The 10086-nt window shown below is 51.5% G+C and overlaps 1 long non-coding RNA gene across 5 annotated transcripts; it reads right to left on the bottom strand.

Annotated features, from left to right (window-relative positions):
• Positions 1-956: 956 nt before the first annotated feature.
• LOC119259578 (uncharacterized) lies at positions 957-9047 on the bottom strand. 5 transcript variants are annotated; one of them, XR_008554195.1, is made up of 3 exons: positions 7226-7847; positions 6374-7122; positions 957-1025 (listed from the first exon to the last, which is right to left on the bottom strand). It is a non-coding gene; the product is annotated as an uncharacterized LOC119259578 (long non-coding RNA). The 5 variants fall into 5 exon arrangements; XR_005128501.2 differs by lacking the exon at positions 957-1025 and adding an exon at positions 9022-9047 and having other exon boundaries at positions 4467-7122; positions 7226-7392; XR_008554193.1 differs by lacking the exon at positions 957-1025 and adding an exon at positions 7855-8207 and having other exon boundaries at positions 4467-7122; positions 7226-7336.
• Between the last annotated feature and the right edge of the window lie 1039 nt (positions 9048-10086).

The raw sequence follows: 10086 nt of genomic DNA on the forward strand, positions 1-10086 counted from the left end.
CAATAGACGATCTAAAATTAGACACTCAATAGTGACCGTCACTGCAGAGTTAGTCTTTGGAATATAACAGTGTGAATTAAAAAAAAATCCAAATAACAGCATCACAAATAAAATAAAAAAGAATTAAAATGTAGGGGGAACGCACAAGACAAATGGAAAAGTCATCAAAACATTCTTACCATCAAGTACTTGGAATCTCTGAGGCAAACAAGGTCGACACTGGACTGGGCAGAAACGGAATTTAAAGGAATAATTGAAAACATTCTAAAGTGACAGCAACTTCAACTCACAGATTTATGCAAGTTGGCGAATTCTGTGCAGACCATAAAACAAGCAAATCAACCAACCAAAAACTAGCAGCCGACATCCACGCACATTCCAATGGCCTCTGAGAATTGAAACGGAAAGGAAAGGAATCACGTCTTTCCAAAGACACAGCCATAGGACTGACAGACACTTTCTCAGAGGAAGCAACTGAAGACAGAAGTCAGTGGAAAGCTACTTCTAGGGAAATATTAAATAAAAACCCTGCTAACCTAGAATTCCACCGCTAATTGAAATATCCTAAAAATGAAGGCTAAATAAAGCCATTCCCCACAAACAAAAAATTGAGAGAATTGTTTGCCAGCATACCTTCTCTAAAATAAATACAAGAAGGAGAAAGAAACGTTTCAGAAAGAAATGCAAAAGCAACAGTCACAGAAATGTGAATAAGTGGGTAGTTATAAATAAACATTGACTATAGAAAACAAACATATTTGGTGGAGCTTTAAATATGCGTGGAATTAAAACACATGAAAACAACAATGTAAAAAGCAGGAGATAAATCAAAGATGTAGCACAAGTGAGGATGTGACCAAAGCGGTACTTTGTAATGAGTTGCAGTGAGTCTTGGCGCAGGAGGGACGGCCAGGAAGACAGGGAAGAGGGTGATGAACACGCAACAAGTTCAGGAGGAGGAACTGACCTTGCACTGCGCGTGTCAAGTCGAAAGTGGTCCAAAAAGGAAAGTGAGTCCGAAGGAGCTGAAAACAGAACAGAACAGTCTTGGTAAATACCCTGTTACATCATAAATTACATTAAATATAAAGAAGACGAACTTTTCCAATTAAAATGTGAAGTTTCCAGCAAAGCACGGCACACCAAACTGCCTCAACAAATAAAAGATCATTGTTCATCTCCGCAAAAAACCGAAGCAAACAAAACCACCAAGACAAGATATCGCAAAGGATTTCTTCCAAACATGTAAGGAAATAAGAAGCATGCCCATTTCGCATCCGATATGTCAGGGGCAATGAAGAGGACACGCTGCCAACTCACTTTGAGACTCGTTTCACTGAGAGGCCAAAATCTGACAACCATGCGCCAAAGGAAATATCTACAAGTCATTGTTTGCGGAGAAAGATGCTAAAAGTCTAAACGAACCTTTGTAAAATTGATCTATAAAAGAGGATGATGCAGCATAACGGAGTTTGTTCCAAAAACACCTGTGTGCTTTAGCTGTAGACACGGTCGTCTGACCTGACCCCAATCTGCCTTACGTACCCCTTACTCAGCAGCCCTTCTCTGCCCCCCGCGCCCGGACCCCGACCTCCAGCTGCACAACCCGCCTGCCACCACTGGGCACTCGAGTGCCCTGACTTACAGCCAGCTCCTCTGCCTCTATCCTCAAGCCCACGGTGGTTTTAGCTTCTACACGGACTCGCCGAACACCCCACCTGTCAGATCACCCTGCACCTCTGATTACCTGAAGTTCTGCCCCACCCTGGACTCTGCCGCTGGACCCTCGACCTCTGCAGTCATAAAGTCCCCCCCATTCAATTTCCAGACTCCTCCAGGCCTTCTCTCCTCGGCTCACCCAGCACAGCAGCTCAAGCTCATCTGAAACTCCAGGGGATGCCCGCGCTTCTCCCAGCCGACAGGCGCATCGCATGGGCCGGCTGTCAGACTGTCTTTCTGGCTTTTCGCTCAGCTGCTCTCTCTACTAACCCACCCGCCATCGGCCCTGGTTCCCGTCCCGCCTCCTGGGCTCGCTGACTGGCTGCCTCCCCACGATGGCAGGGGCACCGGGAGCTGCTGGGCCACACCCACGGCCACAGGTACCTCGTTTCTCAGTGGGGGCCTGAGTGAAGTCACAGCCACGCTTCTCTTCTGTCGTCTGTGCTTGGCTGACTTTTGAAAGTAGGCGCATTCGTATTGTAGCAAATCGCATGTGACTTACTCCCTACGGAGGTTCAATCCCCCGGCGGAGCTCTGAGTAAATCCAAGGTGCAAGCGTCACCGCAGAGCACATCTCAGAATAGCATGTGTGTTCAGTATCCACATGTGATATTTAAACATGGGTAGACATAATAAAATATATGCAAAGCGACATTAACATAGAGAATGTTTATAAATTATCCTTTCAAAATAGTGAAAATTGTAAAGAACTGAAAGTTGAGTAGTCAGGACATTTTAGATAAATCACGTTATAAATGGAACACGCCGTGCAGCTGCTGAACTGTCATCAGTTTGACTCTGATCTGCTCGGATGGCAAGGGTGTGCGTGTGCGTGTGTGTGTGCGTGCGTGCACGCATAGTCATGTATGTGTGGAGAGAGGGTTTTTTCTTTTGTTTTTTAATGAATCCTAATTGATGTCTCTGTGATTCTTACATCTGTGGCTTTACATCTGTCATTAATTTTGGAAAAATCACAGCCATTAATTCTTCAAATGAGTCCAGTCCACAGATACTAGAATTTGATATTTTTCCACAATTCTTGAATGATCCGCTCGGTATTTAAACTCTGTGCATTTGTTAGTTAATTTTGATCAAACCATTTTCAAGTTTTCAATACGTCGTTCCATGTCCATCAGTCATGGACGTCTGTCTGTCCAGTGCACCATGTCACCGGGCGGGCCGTGTCCTCTGCTGCCGCGTCCCAGCGTGGGTGCCCGAGTCCAGCTGCTACATTCTCACACATGCGACAAAAATAATGGTGTTTATGCCAGAATATTAAGAAAAATTGAATTGTGGGAATAACTGTGAAAAGTGAGAGTCAAAAGCATAAATATATAGTATAGTCACAACTAAATCAAGTAAACCCCATCTTGTTGGGGGAAAGATGCCAAGTCCAGAGAACTGGACTGGACTGTGTCTGCAACAGGGACGCTTGTGAATATTTTTTCCTTTGACTTATAAGAAATATAGATGACTCGTTCTTTTTTTTAAGGATTTATTTTATTAATTTATTCATACAAGAGCTGGGGTGCAGGCCAGAGGTGTGGTGGTGAGAGGATTCACCAGAGAAAGAGTGGGGAGCAGAACAGGCGGATCCACTGAAATCCACTGCCTAGGGGAGCAGCGGGGAGACAGGAGGGGTCTGCTCGCCATGTGGGCAGCTCCCTGGGCAGGATCTCACTGGTGCTGCAGTAGCTGGTGATAGCTTCATAGTGCTGATGCTTAACCCCTGCGCACCAGGGAGGCCCCATATCACTCATTCTAAAAGAATCTCTCATTTTGAGAGAGCATACGCAATGGAAGAGGACACATCCTGGGGTCTCAGCAGAGTGTGACAGGATGATGCTGCTTCAGGAATTCAAAGACCCATTTCAATTCCGAAAGCCTTTCTGCTTATCTGCATCCTGATATTCTGGGTTAAGTGTTTTAAAGTCCTGGAATTTCCCTTCAAGGAATTTGCAAACTAGCAGGCCAAGAAAAATATGAGATGTGGATGGCGATATTGCTCTAACGGGATGAAAGCTAAGAGCCAACAGAATACAATAAAGGAAGAAAATGAAAATACTCCCCCAGGCCATAAATGTCTCTCAACCTCGCACCTCTTCAGAAGGCAGAGGACTTAGCCTCCTGCTGAGACTCCTACTCTGTCACGGTTACAGTGGGCATGTTGCCGTCCATCTTTCTTCCAGGCTAAACCCATGCCTCACCCTGGCCTCGTGCTTCTCTCTGGGCGGCGCCTCTCAATGGGGGCGATGCTGGGCTTTACCTGCCACTTCTGCTTAGGAGGAACTGATGGCAGCGGCTGCCAAGTCTGAACCCGAAAGAGCCAAGCACAGGCAGGTCTCCAGTGTACACCGGATGGAGGTAGGAAAGAGACATACATGACCCAGAAGGAGCAGAACAACGAGCACAACTCATCCAGGCCCTGAGGCCCATGATGGGATGGACACTATCTGCAGGGAGTAGCCTGTGGGGGTTCAGCTCCAATGCAGGTGAACAGTGATGAAGGAGCCGTGGGTGGATGAGGGGCTCATTCCAGGGGTGCTTCTGAAGGACCAGGCTCCAGTGGAGAAAGCCTTGTTGCCCACATGTCAGAATCATGTCAGAATTCGGAAATAATAGGCTTCCCTCCACAGTCTACCCAGAAAATTCCCTGTGCTGGTTGGTTTCTCCATCCCTGGGCTTCCAGTGTGGTCTGCCCCATTCACAGGGAAGTGAACTTTTAATTGTTCAAGATTTTCCTCAAACTGCACCTTCACCCTGTGTCTTTGTGGCCTCTCTCTGAGGTCTGACTCATCTGCCATCTCACCTTACACCAAGCATATGCTTTGCCTACCAGGACTTCGTAAATATTTTTCTTCCAATGTAATAATAGTCTAGGGGAAATCATTGCTGCAATGGAGGTAAGAAGATGTGGATGTCCAGATAGGGTTGAAGGAAATCATAAATGAAATGTAGTGTGGGAGAGAGGTCTTCATCACAGGGTCTGTCCTTGGAGGATCCTCTGGCCGTCAGTCATGTCTGTGGGTCTGTAATCACCACTGGCCTGTGGGATTTAGAGAGCAGGGTCTGAGGTCTCTTCTTTCCAAATTGTTCTGGCTCTCTGGGAAGATATGGGCCTTCTTGGTCCATATCTTGCTTTTATTTTAGAGACCATAATTGCAAATGTCTGACTTTTTTATACTAAGAGAGAAAAGTCTTTTAGAACGTGCTCAGAACCTGGGGACAGAGGGCACATGTCTATGCTGGTCTCTGTAAGAAAATAGCAGGAAGTAATGAGGCATTTTCCCACCTATTCCAATACAAACATTTTTTGCAACATGTAAGTGATAGATTGAGCTTGCAATCAATCAGGGCCTACTTTAAACACTCTAAAAACGGAAAACGTTGAAATCCATTTCTGGAAAAAACTAGAGAATAAAGAAATTTGACTGTAGACTACATGATTTTGGTTTTGCAAGATTATGAAATCATTAACTGGAGAAACAGTTATTGGATACTATAAAAGTGTCATTTTAGGAGACTTTATTGCATTCATTACCTAGGACTAGATGTCAAGACCAGGTCTAGCTGCAAGGGAGGCTGGAAAACTGAAATCTTCAGAGGTAAAAATTGTGGGAGATGGGCTCAGCTGGATTAAGTAATTCCATTAGCCAAGAAAGGCTTAAATAACACACATTTATGATTCCTTCATGCTGATCCCATCTGACTTGTGCAGAGACTTTCTTTCCACCATTACCAGCTTCACTCTAAGACCCCAGGTGACCATCTAGAACACTGCTGGTTAGAGAAGCAGAAGAAAAAGAGTGTGACAACATATGCACTGCAGCCTGAAGTGTCTTCCCAGGAGAGATGTGCATTATTTAACCCTCATTGACCACAGTAAGTCACCTGGAGCTGCTAAGCTTTGATGGCGTGGGGAATGCAAATGTGTCACAAGCCCACAGAGAGGATGAGACAAAAGCTTTCAAAACCTCCCTGATGCTGCAGAAGCATGTTCAGTGCTCATCCAAAAAGACTGGCGCGTGAATCCACAGAGGACAGATGAGGCTCAGTGATGTGGACAGAGAGAGGCACAGGACAGGGGCAGGGAAGGCCGTGGCAGGAGTCATGGCAAGGGCTTCTGAAATCCATGGCCATTTATTTGGATGCTCATGAATCTCGATCTGGTACAGTAATCTGTTCTCAGGCTCAGAAGGGCTCCTCTTAGTTGACATTTATAATATATCACAATTTATTCCCATAAGAAATTGGAGGGTCTGACTCCGTTTACAGACATCCGTTCATTCTCATAGTCATTCATTCACTCATTGGAAAAGGTGTTTCTGTGTCCCTCCAAGAGCTCAAATAGAAGCCAGGGAAGGCGGCATTGTTTCTTAAGGTCACTTTTCTTGGGGGAAAAAAAAGAAAAACATGCCTGAAATTTCCTACGAAGACATGCAAAAGCAAAACTGCGGTGTTAACAATACACCTCCCTGCCAAGAAGGTTTTCACTTCATTCCACCTTTTTAAAAACAAGCCTCCCCCCAGCCCAGTCCTGCACCATCCCTGTGTTTTCTGCTCTCCCTTCCAGCGGCCATGCCAAGGTCCACGACCTTTCTTCCTTTCTTCCGATAGGGCAGGGGGCCTGGCCACCGCCACTTGGACAACTTACTTGAATATCCCCTCAATAGGCTGGCAACGGGGTCTTGCTGGTGATTTCACGCTCCGGTAACTACGCCCGAGTCAGCACCGCTGTTCAAAACACCAGTTGTTAAAGATGAAACGGAGATTGGAGCAGGTGGGCTGTGTGGGCTGAGATGTTACACCTACAGAATCTGCAGCGAAAAAGAACTTCACTGTGCAGTTCATTGCACTTTCAAACATACACACAGACGTGCCTCTACCGGGAGCCAAAAACGGAGACGGAGCAGCCAGAAGGGACCGTTGCTAGCACAAAGGCAGAGACAGCCGCTCCCTTGGGCTCTGCCGAGAAATGCCAATATGCAAAAACTGAAATATGCATTTCTGATTTCTTTGCTCAGTCTGTAGAAGCTTCTGGAATGGAGACCTTGACATTTTTTAATCTCAATAGCCAGCACTTTGCCTTCAGTCCCCAAAATATGTTGCTAGAGAGAGACGAGCCAGAGGCAGCACACTCACAAGATGGGGGAGGGAGTTTTCTTTCTTCCTTCTACAAAAGAATTCACTGTGCGTCCCCTTCAGCCGTGTGCTGCTGGGGGCACCTGGATGACTGTTGAGAGATTCATTCCCTGACGCGTGGACAAAAATGAGAAAAGTAATGATAAAAATAGTTTCTATGTCAATAGAACTTTCAGACCTCTTTGGTCCTCAGCTCTCCCTGACGCCAGCCACAGTGTAAGAGGTTTTGTTTTCTTGGTTTGACTGTAAGTGACACTGAACCTAGAAGAGTACATGATAAAATACATCACAATTTATTCCCATCCGTGTGGGAGGTAGGACTCAGTTTACATCCATTCATTCTCGCATTCATTCATGCACTCACTCGATGAGCTGATCCTGTGTCCATTCTGTGCTGGACTTGATGTTGACGATCACTTGCACTTGTTATTTTCTGGGTAGCAACAAGCTGGCTGTTGTAAGTAAGAAGTCCTTCCTAAAGAGATGGCTTCAGTTGTTGTCTTTGTATTTAGAGGAAGATCCTGGGCCTCCCTGGTGGAGCAGGGGTTAAAGTCTCAGTGCTGTCAAGCTATTGCCGACCACGGCAGCCTGAGTTCGATCCCTGGCCAGGGAGCTACCCACATAGCGCCACAGACCTCTCCTGTCTCCCCGCTGCTACCGTCAGCAGTGGATTTCAGTCAGTCCGCCTGTTCTGCTCCCCACTCTGTCTCTGGTGAATCCTCTCACACCCCCACACCTCTGGCTTTCACCCCAGTTATTGTATGCATAAATCATAAATAAATATTAAAAAAAATCAAAGGGAGATCCCTTACCTTTAAGGACCTTAGCTTTAGCCTCAGCAAAGTACACACAGTGTTATCAACTTGAAGCGTTAATATGAGGGAAAGATGAGAAAGTCCCCACATTTGTTGAGCACACCCTAAGCGCTAGATACAGAACGTTTTAACAATTTATAAATAACGGCCAGATTAGCCAACAAATAAACATGTTTACCCTCACTATGAAAGATGAAGGATCCATTTCAGAGGCCACAGCTTCCTTCTTCATCATCAACAAATGCAAAGTCAGCTAGAGAGAGAGGCCCCTCCCCGGGTTCTCGGCCATGCTGCCCTCCGGCCCCCAGAGCAGGCGCTGCAGGATTTCTAGGGACTCCTCAAAAAACATTCTTGGCGCACGTAAGCCTCGAAATGGACATGAAGTAGGGAAAAGCTGGTGAGCAGGGCCAGAAGGCTCTCCTGGCGAGGCGCTCTGTGTGGAAAAGTCCACCTTCCAGGCCATGCGCATCTGCTGGTTCTCCCGGCTCCCGCACCCAGCCAGGGCAGCCTCTCCCCTAACGGTGAGCACCCTGGGCTCCTGTGTGGAGCCAGCCCCCAGCCGGGGGATGAAACAGATGAGGAAAATCCTGTCTCATCCTGTCTCTAGACCGCCACATGCCCGGGGGCCTGGACAAACCAGGTCCTGCCTTCAGCACCTTCCAGGGTGGTGCGGCTGTGGCTCAGCTCCACGTGGCTTCAAGTTCTTTTTTCTTTTTTATCTACCAACAGGACCAGACCATGCCCAAAGAGATGCGCCAACACCTGCACCACAGCCCCGGGGGGCTGCGCCCTGGCGGGCATCTCAGCCCATGGCGAGGACGGGCTGCGGCATGGCAGTGCCGGTCTCGGCTCCCCAGTGCAGGACGCGGCCCAGGACTCCGAGGACACTCAGGCCAGTGGCTCTGGCGGGCTGGGTCCTCCTCCCGTCGGCGGCCCCAGGGAGTCACCCCGGCAGGTCAGGGTTTCACTCTGGGGTCCCCGCCAAGCCCCCGTCATGACAGCGACCGTCCAGGCTTCAGATCTGAGGTTTAAGAAAGTGGCAGCGCCCCGGCCACACAGCCGCAGAGCGCGCCTTCGGGGTGGCCCCGCTCACGTGGCCGCTGCTGGGCGCCCCCAGGCGAGGGATCCCGACCTTCAGGACACGTGCTCGCCAGTCAGGAGCCGAGCTTCGGGAAAGACAATTCGCCATGTGTGCGACCTGCCCCACGTCCACACCCCTTTCCACGGCGGACCCCGCGAGGCCCCGAGAAGGGGTGCGCTCCCAGAGGCGCCCCAGCGCAGGGCGGAGCTGCAGGGGCTGCGGTTCCCGCCCAGACCCTGCCCCGCGCCCTTGGCCCCAGCTCACCAGGCCGGGGCTCCCGCTCACCACCCGCGCGCCCCGCTGCTCCTGGACACAGGGGACTTCGCAGCAATCAGGAGCCCCCGGCCCCCGCTGGGGACCCTGCAGCCGGCAGCGGCCAGCGGCCTTGCGGGGTCACAGCCCCCCGACCCCCGCGCAGACCCTGAGCGCGGGCACGGCGCCGAGATCCTTCGAGGCCGCCCGACGCCCCCGGAGCCCGGGCCCGCGGCCTGCGCGCTCGGGACTCGGCGATCCCCGCGGACGCGCGTGCGGCAGGGCTGGCCTCGGCGACCCGCCATCCCGCCGGCGCGAGCAGGGGGCGCGGCCCGAGTGCGGGTCCACGGCCCCCCAGGGGCCCCACGCGCGGGAGACACGGATCCACCCGACGCCGCCCCGCACCTCCCCGCCCCGCGGCCAGGCTTCCAGCCGCTGAGGTCACAGACGCCAGAACCGCCCGCGCGCGCGTGTCCAGGGGCGACAGAACCCCGCGGCTCGCCGAGAGACCCCGCGCCTCCCCGGCCGGAGGGTGAGGGCTGCGCCTCCGCCTTTCCAGGAGCGGAGCGTGTGGTTCGGCGGTTCCTGGGAACCTCGGCGGCCCCGCTGGACGCGCGTGTGGCCCGGACGGCCCGGCAGGACCGAGGAGCCGCCGCGGCCACAGCCCCGCGCCCAGGGCGTCGGCGTCCTCGACGCGCCTGCGGGGGACTCTCCCCTGCGGCTCCCCGCAGCGCTGGACGCCCCCCTGTTCCCTAGGAGGGTCGCCGTCGGGAAAGTGAGAGCCACGAGCGAGGGGCGCCGTGGGCTCCCCGGGAGCAGCGTCCAGGGCGCTCAGGACCCGGTCCCGGCGCGGCCAGGTGAGGACGAGACGCGCAGGCCCGAGGGACCCCGCGGCTCCGGGGGCGGACGCTGGGTGGGCCCGACAGCCCGACGCGGGCCAAGTGACTCCGGCGCGCTCCAACGCGGGAGTCCTTGTGCGCCCCGCCGCAGAGCTCCCGGCCCCCGGAGCTGCGCCCGCTGCCGCCAGGGACGCCCGGGCAGGGACCGGCCGCGCTGCCCCTGCGGTGCCGCGGCATC

Source organism: Talpa occidentalis, unplaced genomic scaffold, assembly GCF_014898055.3.
Source record: "Talpa occidentalis isolate TD23 unplaced genomic scaffold, MPIMG_talOcc4v2.1 talOcc4.5, whole genome shotgun sequence".
Taxonomy (NCBI): Eukaryota; Metazoa; Chordata; class Mammalia; order Eulipotyphla; family Talpidae; genus Talpa; species Talpa occidentalis.